The sequence below is a fragment of the Pongo abelii genome, chromosome 1 (genome assembly GCF_028885655.2).
Source record: "Pongo abelii isolate AG06213 chromosome 1, NHGRI_mPonAbe1-v2.0_pri, whole genome shotgun sequence".
In the NCBI taxonomy this organism is placed as follows: domain Eukaryota; kingdom Metazoa; phylum Chordata; class Mammalia; order Primates; family Hominidae; genus Pongo; species Pongo abelii.
This window is the reverse complement of record NC_071985.2, coordinates 11,361,346-11,379,077: the sequence shown is the minus strand read 5'-3', so window position 1 is coordinate 11,379,077 and position 17,732 is coordinate 11,361,346.

Here is a 17,732-nt window from a genome sequence, read left to right as displayed (position 1 = left end):
ATTTGGGAGTCGATACCCAACAGGAAGAGTTGAATTTGCATCCTAGCGCCTTCTTGCTCCAGCAAATGATGTGGAAAGTAAAGTTATGACAGGCTCTCTCTGTCTTCTGGTGCTTCAAATGCCTTCCTCATTTAATACACAGTGACCTTTAGAAGTAGGTATCTCCACACATGTACACAGAGAGGGAAAAACACACACCAGGAACTGTTGCGGGGTCGGGGGTGAGGGGAGGGAACTGAGAGGACGGGTCAACAGGTGCAGCAAACCACCATGACACACGTATACCTGTGTAACACACCTGCACACTCTGCACATGTATCCTGTTTTCGTTTTTTAGAATAAAAAATAATTTTTTAAAGAAAAGTAGGCATCTCCATTTTACCATATCAAAAATGTGAGGTGGTTAGATTAGTTGAACTCAGACATGTTTCCATGTTTCACTTTGAGTCTTGGGTGCAGACAATGACAAGGGCTCAACTGTCATGATTCCTTGCTGAAAGGGGAGAAGGTAAAGGAAGCTCTCATGTTTTCTAGATGCCTTACACAAATGGCACAGGTTGTATACAAATTTGGTAAAAGCTCTTTAATGCTTTTTCCATTTGCCTCGGAAATACTGCTCGGGCAGCGAGCTTCACTCCTTTTTCCTCTAACCAGGAAATGGGTTAAGCCCACAGATAGAGGTATGATTATTATATTGAGTTTTCCTACAAATAGAAAATAAATGTACTGGTCAGGGTTATTTAAGCATCCTCCTCCCATTGCCAATTACAGACTTCATGGGAAGTTAGAGTTGTCATATTCTAGTTTACTCGCCAGAGCCTTTGGAGTTTATTTGAGTTTGTGTCAATTCTATAGAAATGAATTAAGACAGAGGAATGGGAAGTGAAGCTTCTGGATCTGAAAGTGGCAAATGCCCCAGTTCTTTCTTTCTTCCAGGCCTCATTAGCTCTGGTCATGCCCTCCTCACAGAAGGCAGCTTAATCCTAAGTCTACAGGTTTCATTAAAATTGCTGAGTAATCACATGAGAAAAACCCCTACAATAATAGGTATTGATCTTCTGGCATAGTTATTATGATTTTAAATGATAAATCACATCTAGTCAGGTATCAACCAACATCCACAAGGAAACTATTGGTTCAAAATGTATGTATTTCTTTATTTATATTTATTTATTTATTTTTGAGACAGAGTCATGCTCTGTCGCCCAGGCTGGAGTGCAGTGGCACAATCTCGGCTCGCTGCAACCTCCACCTCCTGGGTTCAAGCAATTCTCCTGCCTCAGCCTCCGAAGTAGCTGGGATTACAGGTGCACGCTGCCACATGCAGCTAATCTTTTGTATTTTAGTAGAGATGGGGTTTCACTGTGTTGCCCAGGCTGGTCACGAACTCCTGAGCTCAGGCAATCTGCCTGCCTCGGCCTCCCAAAGTGCTGAGATTACAGGCATGAGGCACTGCACCAGGCCCAAAATGTATTTATTAAGTGGCATCTACATGCTGGTTGCTATGGGTATAAAGATTAATATTAAGAGCAATAAAAAGAATAATATGTATATAGTGTATACCATGTGCCAGGTACTATCCTAAATATACATGTATATTTAGAATATATACATTTATGCTAGATGGGGCATGTGTATATATAAATACACTTCTTTAATTCTCACAATAAAAATTATCTTCATTTTACAGACAAGGAAACTGAGGCAAAAGGAGGTTAAGTAACTCACTAGAGAGTCAGACATTCTGAAAGAATTCACTCTGGTGGGGAACAGACACAAAGAAACCACACAACCACGTGATAATGCAATTACAGAACATGTAAGAAGTGCTCTTACAGGGAAGGAAGAGAGCAAGGTGTGAAGAACACCTTCCAGAGGAGCTGAGGCGGCTTCCTTAGGCAGATGACATCTGAGTGACTCTTGGAAAATGAAAAGCAGCTTTCAAAATAGGACAGGCAGGGCATACAGGGCATAACAGAAAGAAGTCATCCAATCTATAGCTTTATTCATCATTGCATCATATTGAAACAACCAAGATGTCCTTCAGTAGGTGAATGGATAAACAAACCGCGGTACATCCAGGGAATGGAACCTTATTCAGCAATTCAAAGAAATGAGTAATCAAACCACGAAAAGACATGAAGGAATCTTAAATGCATATTCCTAAGTGAAAGAAGCCAATCTGAAAAGGCTGTATACTGTAATGATTCTAACATATGCCATTCTAGGAAAGGCAAAACTATAGATAGAGACTGTAAAAAAGATCGGTGGTTGTCAAGGATTAGGGGTGTGTGGGAGGAGGAGATGAATAAGCAGAGGACAAGCAATTTTTAGGGCAGAACAACTTTTCTGTATGATATTGTGATGGATACATGACAATATTCATTTATCAAAACCCATAGAAATTACTACACAAAGAGTGAACCCCAATGTAAACCATAAACTTTAGTTAATAAAAATATATCAATAATGGTCCAATTGTAGCACATGTACCACAGCAATGCAAGATGTTAATGCTATGGGAAACTGGAGAGCAGGGAGAGGAGGAGGAGGATATGGGAAACTCTGTACTTTCTGCTCATCCTTTTTGTAAACCTAAAACTTCTCTAAAAATTAAACTCTATTGAAAGACAAATAAAGGGAGAAATAGCTTTCAACATAGTACAGAGAGAGCATTATAGAAAGAGGGGCATTGAGTCTTCAGAGTGCTTTCCAAAACCTGAATTAATCGTGGAGTAGGAAATGTTAAGTCATGAGTAACTTATAACTTAGTATAAATTATTAGTTCATTTTCCTTGCTGCTGTCATTAGCTGGTTTCAGGATGTGAAGAAATGAAGACTCCCTCGGCTGCAAGTGAAACCTAGCTCAGACTCCCTTCGGGTAAAAGGAAATGTACTGGCTGACATAACCCGGAAGTCCTAGGTGCCACTTCCGGCATCGCTGAATCCGAGAGTACAAATGAAGTCACTGTAATGCACCTCTCTACTCACTACTTCCTCCTTCTCGCCCTCTGTCTCCCTCCTCCCCTCTTTCTCTGTCGTGCCTCAATTTGATGTACTTCTATCAGGTTGTCTTTAAATAGTGTAGTGATAGCCCCTAGCAGGTCCAGGCTCATGTGATTTTTTTAGTTCTTCTGAGGGGAAACTGTCTTCTCTATGTACAGGGGTTCCTGGGAAAGACATGAGGCTGGAGAGCCAGGCTGGTAAACAGACAGCAGCCAAGGCAGGCCTGAGGATGAAGAAGCAGGTCACAGAGCAAAGTCACTCCATAGGAACCAGCTAGTGAGGTATATCACCATCACCCCTACCACCTCAGGACTCAGTGAATGGTACCCCGGTTACGCTTTGGCCAAAAAAATAAGAGCAAGAACATTAGAGGCAATAGGGCCCTGACCTATTTATTGCTTTTCTTATTCTGCTGTGACTGAATACTGTGCCTCCAGTGCCTATACCATTCCTATTTCAAGACTACTTTTTGAGAGTCACCTTAATGGAGGAGACAATGAAACCCCCGTTTGAACAGGTACCAAATCCCACAGCTTTAACTCTATTTGTGCCTTATGTGAAAGGGTCACATGAATTTAAAAAATGTGTATTCTAATTTTTCCCATTGTGTTTCTGTAGATCTTGCTGATCCAGAATGAGTGACCCAGGCCGCAGCCCAGGAAATAGCCTCTTCCTGTTTGAGAAAGTGATAGCTGATAGAATGTCCCTATGGCTGCCTTAGGATCCTCAATAAGCATCTAGTACATGAGAAAAATTACATCTGCTTTGCCTGCTATGCTTCTCCAAGGACTCTAAGAATCTAAGTTGTGACATCAAGATAGAAAACAAGATAGTAAAATAATTCTCTGTTCACATCATCTTCTACATTTAGTAACTCCCCTAGATAGCTCTATTGTCTAGAGGTCAGTGATGTCCACCAGAACTTTCTCCAATGATGGGAATGTTCTTAATGTAGTAGCTGATAGACACACATATAGCTACTGAGCAGGAAATGTGGCTAGTGTAAACTGGAACTGATTTTTAAATTTTATTCCAATGAATATGAATTCAAATTCTACACATGGCTAGTGACTGTCTTGACAGCACAGGTCTTTACAGAATCTGCCCCACCCACAATTAAGTGGCCATGTTTTGTATTACATGACCTTACCCTCCCACCTGATTGGACCAGAGGCAGTTACCTGCCCCCAGGACAGCCAGTCACAGGCTGCTAATGATCTATACTATGAAACCTGACTGCATAGGTGAGCTACACCAATCATATTTCTCTCCTTGGATTTTGGAACTGGGAAATTGAGAGGGGATTGGCTATGGGAGCTGAGCTTACTTCATTACACAGACTCGGGGCCCTGGTGGTAACTATGGGCAACCTGCAAACTGGGGCTTTGAGAAAACAGGAGTCCTGGTATGTGTTAAAAGGGAGAGCTGGCTGCTGGAGATGGGGGAGAATGGGTCAGATGTGCTCACCAGAGCAGAAGCTGTGAGGGACCCTCGTGGCCCATGAGAGAGAGGCAGGAAGCAGCCTTGGGTTTTCTCTTTGGGGCTTGGCTGTATTTCAACTTGTGTTTATGGCCGCTCACAAGATTCTCTTATTTATTTCCTGGAAATGCGCTCCCTTAGCATAAGCCAGAATGAGTGGAACTCTCTTTCCTGTCATCTAGACCACTTTTAATGAAATTATGATATCGTAATATAAATTATAAAGAAAAGCATGTTATGCACCCTAGAAGTCAATATATTTTTGAGCTGGAAGGAAATTAGGAATCATGGAGTTTAATCTCATCATTTTAAAGAGGAGATGGAAGCTATTTTGAAATGTTGCTGTCTAAAGTCACAGAGCTGGTTTCTGAGAAATTTTCAAGTATTAATTTTCTTTCTGAAAGTTTGTTAGAAAAACCAAAATGAAACAAAAAAAAATCTGTCATTGTAGTTTTTGAGAGAAAAATAAAATATGGTAGTGGATGCATACCTCAGTTTTAAGTCGAATCTAACTTTTTAACAGGGCTTACTAACCTAATGGGGTTTCATTAATAGTTAAACCCCACATTTTGTAGGTATTTGCCCCTAAATGAATAATTCAGGGTCTCTGTTTTCTGTAAAATATCCTCCCACCCAAATACTTCTGGAGGGGCCACGGCATGTCTCCTGCAGGATATCGAGGAGAGAGCTTCCCCAGATGCTCTGCCTCCAAGCGCCACATGGGGGCGCTGCCTCACCACTGCCGGACCTGCGCACGTGTCCGGGAAAGCGCTGACCTCCGGGCCAAGGCCACTGTGTACTGGCCAGTTGCCAAAGCGGAGCTGGCCTCCGCGCGGTTCCCAATTAACCAAAGCCACGTGGATTTGTCATCAGAGCGTTCAAGTGACAAGGCCGCGCCCTGCGCGTGGAGTGCCTGGTGAAAGCTGCTCCTTGGTTTCTGCTTCCAGCCATAAGGTTCAGACAGGAACCATGAACCCAAGGGCTGGATCAAAAATAAATGTGTCACACAGAGAGCTCTCTGTGAGTTCCCCTGAGTCTCTGACAACCTGGGGCTACTTCCCACATCCCGACCTCTTCCTGTTCTCCAATACTGCTTTAAGCATGGTACAGCTTGTGTGCCAGCAAGTGCTACCCCAGGTGGAAAGCTTCCCCTCCCTCCCTCCTCCCCTCCCCTCCCCTCCCTCCCTCCCTCCCTCCCTCCTCCCCTCCCCTCCCTCCCTCCCTCCTCCCCTCCCCTCCCTCCCTCCCTCCTCCCCTCCCCTCCCTCCCTCCCTCCTCCCCTCCCCTCCCTCCCTCCCTCCTCCCCTCCCCTCCCTCCCTCCCTCCTCCCCTCCCCTCCCTCCCTCCCTCCTCCCCTCCCTCCCACAGGAGGTTGGGCACCAGTCCCTGGCCCCATGTTTCCACCTCTGATGCACTTCTTTTGGGGCCACACTCCTGGTCTTCTCCCCATCTCCTGCTGTCTGGGCAAAAGGAGAGGCTTACCTCGTCTCCTTTGAGTTTGAGAGAGGGGACAGAGGCCGGGGGCCAGCTCCTTCCCCTCTGCAGAGCTCACCTCTGCCAGAGGCCTCTGTTCCTGCCTCCAACACTCTTCAGCTGAGTTGCACAGGCCTTTGTAAGGGGGGGCCTGCAGTTTTCCATCTGTATCCAGGATTGTGTGAGCACATTTAATTCTGGGACGAAATACTAATAATATTATTTTTGAGTCTCCTCAAGTTAAAACTCACCGCCTATGTACCTGACACTGTATTAAGTGTTAAGGATTCAGAGAATACCAAGAAAAGCTGTAAGAATCTCCAGAGAGCTGGTGTCTGGGGAATAGGGACAGGAGGTGTTAGTGCCACTAACCAAGACTGGAGACATCTGCAGAAGAGGGTCAGGCCAAGTCAACCTTGGTCTAACAGTTCGTGGCATTTTTGGTTTTTTAACTGATACTCTTTTTGAGATGGAGTCTTGCTCTATCACCCAGGCTGGAGTGCAATGGCATGATCTCAGTTCACTGCAACCTCCACCTCCTGGGTTCAAGTGCTTCTCCTGTCTCAGCCTCCCGAGTAGCTGGGATTACAGGCACCCGCCACCATGCCCAGCTAATTTTCGTATTTTTAGTAGAGATGAGGTTTCACCATGTTGGCCAGGCTGGTCTCAAACTCCTGACCTCAAGTGATCCAACCGCCTCAGCCTCCCAAAGTGCTCGAATTACACGCATGAGCTACCATGCCTGGCCATGGACATATTTTTGAGTGAGGTTGTAATTTTATAATAGTGGGTTTTTTCTTAGTTGAGATAGATTGTAATAGAATTGTTTTAATGGTAGAATTTAATGCACTTTTTCCATACAGCATTGTGATTTCCAAGTGTAAAAATATATACTAATAAAAGAATTTTTGAATTAAAGTAGCAAAAAACTTTACCCTATTAGTTGTATATTTCCTTCCAGTCTTTTTTCCCCTCTGTGCAGGTTTTATGTGCCTTTCATGATATGTTTGATTTTAATTCAACTGTAATTATTTTGTCATTTTCTATCCAGAGTTTGTCACTTGAGACTATCTTATGAAAATATTTTCGTAGTACAGTCTTCATAAAGATAAGCAAAAAATGGTCATCATATATTTGACTAACCAAATATACTCTAGTTAAATGATTTCTCTATGTTTGGACAATTATTTCAGTTCCCTCCATCTTTTGCTACTATAAAGTGCCTAAAGGATAGAGCATTTGAAATCAGGAATAAATGGCTGTAACTCTAGCCTTGATGCTAGTAACCTTGGAGCTTTGTATAAGCTCCTTAGTCTCCCTGAGTCTGTTTTCTGTGAAATGGGAATATGTAATTCTTACTTCATAGGTTATTTTAAGCAATAAATAAATGTTGTACACAAAGCACCAAGTACGATGCTTAACATCTAGTACATGTTTAATAAAAGTATTTCCTACCTCTCTTTCCTATGACATGAATACATAAATAAATTATGTGATTTCTGATAGGCTCTACCTAGCAGACAATTGCAGATCACTAAGGGAATATATTAAATAAGTACTATGATGTATTAAAGCACCAGCATTTTACAAAACGAATGATGAAATTTATGTCTTTGGCCCAAAAGAGTTACAATTTAGAGTTAACAATTTTCCACCTGTCCCCAAAACCAGTAGAAAGTTTAATAATAAACAAACCTGCATTCAAATGGATAACCTTCATGAGTCAGGCCCAATATGAGCTCTTAAATGAGTTTTCCTTTAGCATAGAATCTTTTCCCTTCATGATTGCTATTAAGATGTATTTGTTCATTCATTCATTCATCTGGGCCTGGACCTGTCTAATAAGTCAGGAGGTGACTTGAGGCCACTCCTGAGTTTTGAAGATGGCATCAGCCTTAAGGAGGCTGCTTACCTTCCTCTTTGCTGGGGGGCTGGCAGTGGCAGGGGGAGGGCTTCTTACAGTGTGTATGAATGCTGAAACAATTTATGTGTAATTTTGATTAAAGGCTGCCTGCTCTCCACTGGGAACTGGACCTCTGATGATGAACTTTCTTCTTGTGCCATCTACTGTTTCATCAAGCAAAGCTTCCTGAAGCATCTGCTGTATCAGGACCTCTGCTAAGAGACACAGAAGAGACTGTGACTACCATTTCTATCAGGTAGCTGGTAGTCCAGTGGGGAGGAAGACCTGGGGTAAATTGCTGCAAGATAAGTACTATGATGGAGGCTTATCAAGCATTCATTTATTCAATGATAAATGTCTATTGATTATGAAACACTAGTCAGACCTGCACTGGAAACTACGGATGCAGAGATGAGAAAACATTCTGGTCCTGTCCTTGTCCATCTGTCCATCCTGTCTAGGAGCTGCTTGGCACTACCAGCATTCTTCTTTCTCTCTCCTTTTCTCAGTGGAAATGAATTCAACCAGTGGTGTAGTTGGCCAGCAGTTTAAAATAGGACAGTGAATAAAACAAGCATTTTTCCCCCTAGGAGCTCAGTCATTTGGGGCTAAAGGATTTCACTCTTATCGCTTTGTACCAGATCCTGCCTTGAGGTAACCTGAGACGGCTGGCTTTTCAAATCCTGTGTGTTCTTTCCTAGCTGGAAGTTTGTTCTTCCTTTGTTTTAAAGTGGGGGGAAATTTATGTAAATGGATCTCAGTCATGCAAAGAAGATTTAATTGGTGATTTAGGGGTATAATCTTTTTCCTCCATTGAAAACTTGGAACTGGATTGTTCTTGTCTGAACCTAAACTGTTTCTTCCCAAGAGTCCTGACTGAATAGGGCTCGTCCCTCTTTGGCTGGGAGTCTAGTCCTGGGAGTGCAGGGCTTCTGTCTTTTCCTGTTGTGCTAATCTCCCCTCAAGGAACTGTGTTGGCCCCTTTACCTAAGGATGGAGAAAAGCCTGATATTAATTCCCACTCCTCCTTGAGGACAAAAGAGGAGGAAATAATAGAAGTGTGGAGCTTTCAAAGGGAAAGCCCTAATTCTAAATGATTCCACTAATTAGCCATAGGACCCTATACCCGGTCCCTCCAGGAACTGAGATGGACTGGGTGGGCGACAGGGGTGGGGCATCAGGGAATTCTAGTGAAACCAGGGAAGGAAACCAACTTACATGTAGAAATTGGGAGTCTGATTTATAATCCTTTGGGTATATACCCAGTAATGGGATTGCTGGGTCAAATAGTATTTCTAGTTCTAGATCCTTGAGGAGTCGCCACACTGTCTTCCACACATGCACACATATGTTTACTGCAGCACTGTTCACAATAGCAAAGTCTTGCAACCAACCCAAATGCCCATCAGTGATAGACTGGCTAAAGAAAATGTGCCACATGTACACCATGGAATACTATGCAGCCATAAAAAAGGAAGAATTCATGTCCTTTGCAGGGACATGGATGAAACTGGAAACCATCATTCTCAGCAAACTAACACAGGAACAGAAACCCAAACACTGCATGTTCTCACTCTTAAGTGGGAGTTGAACAATGAGAACACATGGACACAGGGAGGGGAACATCACACACCAGGGCCTGTCAGCGGTGGGGGGCTTGGGGAGGGATAGCATTAGGGGAAATACCTAATGTAAATGATGAGTTGACGGGTGCAGCAAACCAACATGGCCCATGTATACCTATTAACAAAGCTGCACGTTGTGCACATGTACCCCAGAACTTAAAATATAATAATAAAAAATAAATAAATAAATTGGAAGTCTGAAACTCCTTTGACTTCTGTGATCTGAGACACCAAAAGAGATGACCCTTTGTTAATGAAGACAGATCCTGAGGTTAAGGAAATGAAAGTTACCTACAGGTTGAGGTTTCAGGGCTGGACTGGCATGGCAACTTCCTAAATTCCTACGGCTACAAGAAAAAACACACTTTTGCTAAACTCCCTAACAGTAGGAGCTATCGGGAAAATTGTCAGACACTTCCTAACTCTGCTTTACAACCCAGACTCGTACAACTCTGATTGGATACAGGACCATCTTGCAAACATTCTTTCCTGATAAGCAACTGCAGACCTGAAGTCAGTTCCAGCCAGATCTAGAGATGGCGCACAAAGTGTCTTTGTGTTCTATAGTTCACCTTTTGATGTAGAGCCAAATTCTACCTTATTTTAATCTAAAACCCTGTCCCAAAGTAAACTGAGCTCTGTGTTACATGTGTGTTTACCCATTGTGCATACACAAGACTCCCCTCATAAATATGTATAGCTTTTCCCCAAATCTGCTATGTATGATTCTACTGTGTAATATGGACCCCGTGAGGCATAAAATCCAACCTGCTCTTTCCTCTTCAAAGAGAAAGCACCTCCAGTACATGCCAGAGACTGTCTCTTCTGGTTTTGCAAACTGATATCACAAACACAGTTCTCCTGTCTACTGTTCAGCCACCCTGGTGGTCTTTTGGATGATGATCTTTTCACTTTTCCTGTTTGGGGCTTCCTTTTGGTTTCCTTTGCCTTTAGTTTGGAAGTACAGTTTCTTTTGAAAACTTCACCTAACTTTCTCATATATTGCTGTATTACATTTTGAGAAACTGGGCAATATACATGTCATTTGACCCAGCAATTTCACTTGGAAGAATTTATCTCAAGGAATAACAAGTACAGTACATAAAATTGTCTGTGTAAGGGTGTTCATCCCTACATTGTTTATAATACTGTAAAGACTGGCCATGATAAAAATGTTTACCAAATGAAGATAGCACAGTAAAGTCTGGTATAGCCATACAATGGAATGCCATGTAGCTGTTTGAAAGGATATTTATATTTGTTTTGAAATATTTCACCATATATGGTGTGTTAAGTTATACCTGAGTATAACCATTGGCTCCCTGTGAAATTTAAACCCGTAGGAGTGGTCAGCTAACATTGTCATCAGGAAACTCTCACCCAGTGGGAGCACTGTCAGGATCCTCTTTCCCACCTCTTCATCAAACGTGGAGGCTTTGCTAATGGCTGGAGTGATTGTCAAGAATGGTCTTTATTGGCAAAATCAGTTATATTGAAGATTGGGTCTAATGAACTATTTGAAATACTATATTTGCCTCAAAAAGAACATAAGAATTGAGCAAGGCCTGTGGCCTATGATGACACTTGAGATTCCATCCCCAAATCCAGGGGCCAGTTTAGACTCAGGTTCATCTTTAGACAGCACTCCAATTGGGTCTGGATTCACTTTCCTGGTACCCAGGCTGACTGAATCCTATGATAGTCTGCATTGGCTACCTGAAGCTTTTCTGCACGAAGGCAAAAGACCTAGAGTTGGGCTTTCCCCCAGCTCATGAAATAGATGACATGACTATTTTTGTGATCCTTTCTCTTTGTGTGTGTGTGTGTGTGTGTGCATGTGTGTGTGTGAATTTGACCTTGTTTTCATTCGTGAGGGGAATAGCTAACTCTCATGATCTCAAACTATTCTGTAGCTACCAATCTCTACCAAAGAGAACTTAAAGCATATACATGGCCAGATTGGCTAATGTCAGTTGGCCACACCATTTAATGATGATGCAGATTTACATCGTTAATGTTGAGATGTCTGTGATATATTGGTGCATTTGTTATTTGCTGCTGTGCAACAAATTACCCCCAAGCTTAGTTGCTTAAAACAATTGTTTTAAGATTGTTTATCATCTATCACAAGTTCTGCAGATTGGGAATTCAGACAGGATGCTGTAGAAACAGCTTATCTCTATCTCGAAGTATCTGGGACCTGGATTCATTAGAGGTACATTCTCTCATATGTCTAGGTACGTTCTCTTACACAGCTAGGTGGTAATGCTGGCTGGCTGCTACAAGACTTGCTGGGACCACTGACCAAATAATCCTGCATGGCTTTACAGCATGTGGCTGGAACCCAGGGGCAGGTGTAAAAAGAGAGAATGAGTGAGTGCCAGACGGAAGCCATATGCTTTTTCTGATCTAGCCTCAGCATTAACCCCTGACTATTTCCAGCATGCTTGTTGGTTAGAAGACAGTCACTAAGTCTATCCCATATTCAGGCCAGAAGAGAGAGTACTTTTTTTTTGAGGTGAAATTTTGCTCTTGTTGCTGAGGCTGAAGTATAATGGCACGATCTCAGCTCACTGCAACCTCCACCTCCTAGGTTCAAGTGATTCTCCTGCCTCAGCCCCTTGAGTAGCTGGGATTACAGGCGCCCACAACCATGCCCAGCTAATTTTTTTTGTATTTTTAGTAGAGACAGGGTTTCACCATGTTAGCCAGGCTGCTTTTGAACTTCTGACCTCAAGTGATCCGCCCACCTTGGTCCCCCAAAGTGCTAGGATTACAGGTGTGAGCCACCATCCCCAGCTGAGAAAAGATTCTTAATAGCTCTTAGGAGTGAGGAGATTTTTCCAAATTCCCTCTGCAGGAATTCTCCAGCCTCAGAGCTGGGGTACTCACACACTCGCTCCAGAACCAGCTAGTAACAAGAGGGATGGGATTCCTCTCAGACTAAAGAGACCTCCTCCCAGAACTGGGGTGGGGTCAGAGTCACCTATGAACAAGATATATGGGATGGAGTGGCTACCTGATTAAACGATGCTTCTTCAAGAAAGGAGGGGTGGGGTCAGTCCTGGATAGCTCATCAATTTTGCTCATTTTGTGGGTTACAACTTTAAGTTCCGCACTGCAAATAAGTATGTATTTAATAAGCATCCTTTGGTGATAAGAATGATGGTAACACCGATGATGATGACAATATGGAGAACTCTGGTTGGTTGCATTTTATGTGCCAAGTACTGTGCTAAGCTCATTAAATATATCATACTTAAACCTCACAATTCTTTTCTATGTATTGATGTAATTTGATTGTTCCAATATCCCAAAGTATACTATGAAGCTTTATGGAAAGAGTAAAGTTTGAAAAGTGGTTGCAGGAAGAGAGAAGTCATGTGCTCCAGGTGGGGAAGGGAGTCGCTATGAAGTTCCCAGCTAGTGACCTAAATGCAGTGTTCCATTTAACAACTATCTTGGCTTGTGTCTAGGTGGTGATGCTGGCTGGCTGCTAGGGAACTTGCTGGGGCCATTGGCCAGATAACCCACATGGCTGGGATCTAGGGGCAGGTGTTCTAACCTTAAGGGGGCAGCTGAAGACTCAGGGGCCAGGAAAGACAAGGAGCAGTTAGGTGAAGGTAGTTATAGGGCAGGTGGTGGAGGGTCTTGAAGGTCTGGCTTGGGACTGATATGTGACAGAAGAGCTATTTTTGAGACAAATTGCTCAAATCCAAATTCCCAAAATCTTAGTAGAAGCCAAACTGTAATAAGGTAAAAGTCAAATAATACATCACATTAGTGACTTACCCCACAGGTTGTTGGACTATCCCAGCTTACACAGATGAGGCAGCAGAGACAGTTACCCAAGCACACTGGGCCACAGAGTGGCTGAAACGCAAAACCTCTCCTGCTAAGCTTCTAGGGGTGCTGAGATGCCAAGGCCACCAGCTTCCTCCTATGGACCTATCCTGTGTGAGGACCTATAAAAAGAGATACAAAGCCGAGGGAGTTAAATGAAACACTGCGTTTGACATTTCCAACTTAAAGTGGAGAAAATCAAGAGAGCTACTAGAATGGAAAAGAATGGAGGCAGATGCTACCATGGAAAGGGCACAGAATCAGAAAAACTCAAATCCAAACTGGGATTCCTGAGCGGATCCACTAGTGCCCTCAGGTTTCTGGGCTCTGTAGAAGGTAGAAAGTCATAGAGCAAAAAGATAAATGAAATCTGGAGAGGAGATATATGTGATGTCCTGGAAAACTGGGGATTTAAATTGCTCCTCTGTCATTTCTCAGACTTGTAGAACTGGAGGTGTTGCCAAGGTCAGCCTGCACAGGACTGGGATAGTCCATCAATAACAGTCATTTACTCACTATGTATGGAATATTTATTGAATGTTTCTTATAAAAACCATGTTCCTCTATCTAGCATCAATGTTAAAAAAACAAAACACCTCAAATCTCATTTTTTAAAGGTGGGATAGTAATGTTACCCACTTCATGGGTTATTTATGAGCATCAAATAAAATAATCCATGGAAATTGCCTAAAGAGCATCTGGCATGGTGTACATACTAAAAAACGGTAATTATTTTATGCTTTCTCAACATTTTAGGGGTTAAAATGCAGAAATTAATCTTTTCCTTTTAACACCATCTGTTTTACAGAATAACCTTTCACTTAGATAAGCTCACTATGCTAGACTCATGATTAACTCTGCACCTCATTGTTTTTCATTTTACCCAGTACATTAACATGAAATATTTATCACAATCATAATATTTAAATAACGCTGGCTTTGTGCACCGTGCACTTTTCCATTAATATTTTCCGGTATATTTTTTCATCAGACCTCCACTGGGGAAGTTCTCTCATTGTGCTACCATATTTCAATTATTAAAATTTTCAAGATTTTTTCTTTTGTGGCCCAAGATGACAACTCCTGAGGTACCAGAGATTAAATTTTGTACAAAAGGCCTAAAATGTGAATCTGGGGAACCTTACAACGTAAGGCAATGGGGTGAAATAAGGAAAGGACTTAATCACGGGAAACACAGAACATCAAGTTGACTGGCCCTGAGTCAAGGGCACTGAGTCATCCCCGAGGTGTCTCAGGGCTTTGGTGTCATCTTACAAAAGTCACTCAAAGAGATTGTGTTAAGACTGTCTGCATGGTAATTGCAAAAAGGGTTGACTCATGGAATTTGTGACTTTGACAGAGAGCTGCTTCCCTGGCCCTCATTATGAATGGACTTATTCATAGGCACCTTCCTATCACCTCTCTGTAGCTTCCTGGGCAACAGCAAATGCCAGGAACAGCACGCTTGCAGGTAGCAACCTTTTGAAGGAGACAGGGAAGACAGCACACAGAGCATGATCAAGACCCTGGAGCCTGATCTAATGGCCAAATGCAGCATGATGCGAGGGCCTCAAAGCACCCTTTACCATGAGTTCAGCCCTCCCCATCCCCTAGTGTTTACTATAGGGCTTGGAAAAAAGGCTGACATACACTATTTCTTCCCACTGTGTTCAAAACAAAGTCATTTTATAAAAGTGGTTTTCCCATATATACTTTACTAGGCCCTGTGAGAGGAAACAAAGGAACATATACTGCTCAGGACTCCTGCAGGGCATCCTCTTCATCCTTAGCTAACATGTCCTTATTCTTTGTAGGCTACAGGTTTCCTGAACAAGAGACAGATACTCTGTGTGTGTGTGTGTGTGTATAAAACCAACAGTGACATCTCTGTGCAGGGGAATATGAATGGAGTTACTTTTGTGTAAACTAAAGGGTAAACACACATGAAACTTGTTTCTGGACATACAAGAAATTGAGCAGCAGTTACCTTAAGGGAGAGGAACTGGGAGTGGGGAATGGGATTTCTTCTTGTGTTTTTCTATGGCTTGATTTTTTCCTAATTTTGTCATTGGCAGTTTTGTAGGTAAAATTGTAGGCCCCTTTATTGGCTTTATTCCTTTTTAATATTTAAAGGTAGTATATAAATACTAATTTGCAATGAGACAAAAGACAGATACAAGTATTAGCAAGGATGTAGAAAAATTGGAACCCTCATATATTACTGGTGAGAATAGAAAATGGCAGAGCCACTTTGGAAAACAGTTATGAAGTTCCTCAAAATGTTAAACATAGACTTGCCTTATGGCCCAGATCTATTTTTAGGTATATACCCAGGAGAAATAAAAACATATGTTCACATAAAAATTATACATGAATGTTCATAACAGCAGGATTCCCAACAACCTGTAGGTGGGAACAACCCAACTGTCCTTCATCTTGTAAATGGATAAACAAAATGGAAAAGTAGATATTCAACCATAAAAAGGAATTGCTGAGTTTTGCTGCAACATGGATATAGCTTGAAAACATGCTAAGTAAAAGAAGCTAATCACAAAAAGCTGCATGTCAATTTCATTTATGTGAAACATCCAGAACAGGCAAATTTATAGAGATGAATTAGTGGTTGTCATGGGCTGGAGAAAGGAGGGACTAGTAAGTGATTTATAATGGGTACAGGGTTTCTTTTGGTGTGGGGATGGTTGCAGAACTCTATGAATATCCTAAAGACCACTGAATTGTATACTTTCAATGGGTGAACTGTATGGAATGTGAGTTATATCTCAAAGCCATTTCAAAAATTATGAGAAACAAAAGCTAAGTATAGCTGCAACTGGATTAGTGATTTTGAGACAGGGTCTCACTGTCACCTAGGCTAGAGTGTAGTGGCAGGATCTCGACTCACTACAATCTCTGACCCCCTCCCCCCAGACTGAAGCCATCCTCCAACCTGAGCCTTCTGAGTGGCTAGGACTGGATTTGTGATGTTTCTTCACGGCATTTTTATTTTTATTATGATCAAGTGCATTTCCTCCAGGGGATGAGTGAGTTGTGGGTGTATTAACGGGAAACCCCAAATCTGAGTGTTTCCTGATTGTCAAAAGATGAAGATAAGTTCCAGCAAAAGTACAATCCTTTGTTATTACAAAGCTTTTCATTTCTATGAGCCAAGGGTCTCATCCCGGAAACACAGGAGCTAGGGTGCAGAGAGGTTACTGACAGAGATGGGTAACCTGCTGGCCCTAAGTGGCCTCCCTGGTCAGAAATTGCTACATTGGGGAACAAATAACGTTCTGCTTAAAAATCCAGCCATTCACTGGCAACTTTCTAGGCTCCTTTAAATTGGGTTAAATTATATCATGGTTTGGTATGATTCACTCAGCAAATGTTCTGAGCTCCTGCTCTGTGCCAGACCCTTTGCCCTGAACAAGGACAACAGCATTTTTAAGAGGAAAGTCTGACTTCATAAGGTCTGGGTAGCAGAGCCTTCCATGAAGGTGACTGGCAACAAAACCAGCTTTCTCAACAGTCCCACCTTGCCTGTCTCAGGACCGCGTCAGGGGTGTTCGCCTCCCCTCTGTGAGGGAAGGGTGGCCAGTGGAAACATCTTTTCTGCTTTAACATTTTTAAAAGCATACTTTAATTGACAAGTATTTGTACTGATCATGTCCATTTTTTGTTTTTGACAGTCTCACTCTGTCACCCAGGCTGGAGTGCAGCGGCATGATCTTGGCTCACTGCAACCTCTGCCTCTCGAGTTCAAGTGATTCTCCTGCCTCAGCCTCTCGAGTAGCTGGGATTACAGGCATGCACCACCATGACCAGCTAAAAGTTTATTTTAGTAGAGATGGAGTTTCATCATGTTGACCAGGCTGGTCTCGAACTCCTGACCTCAAGTGATCCACCCGCCTCAGCCTCCCAAAGTGCTGGGGTTACAGGCGTGAGCCACCGCACCCTGCCAATGTTTTGAGGTGTATATGTTGTGGAATAGCAAAGTTGAGCTAACACATACGTCTTTTTTTTTGTGGTAATAACACAATCTACTCTTAGCAATTTTCAAGAATACTTGTTATTAACTACAGTCACCATGTTGTAAAATTCTTTAACTTATTCTTTGCAGCTGAAATTTTGTATCCTTTCACAAACATTTCATTTCCAAACTTTTCCCCCTTATTTTCTTTGAAAATAATCTAGGTGTTTTTGACACATATAAGATAAATGTAATGTTCTGAGAGGGCTGCTTATAGACTGATGAGGGGATATAATAGTTTGAATGCTTGTCCCTTCCAAAACTCCTGTTGAAATTTAACTGCCAGGCTGGGCTGGGCACCGTGGCTCACACCTGTAATCCTAGCACTTTGGGAGACCGAGGCAGGTGGATCACCTGGGGTCAGGAGTTCCAGACC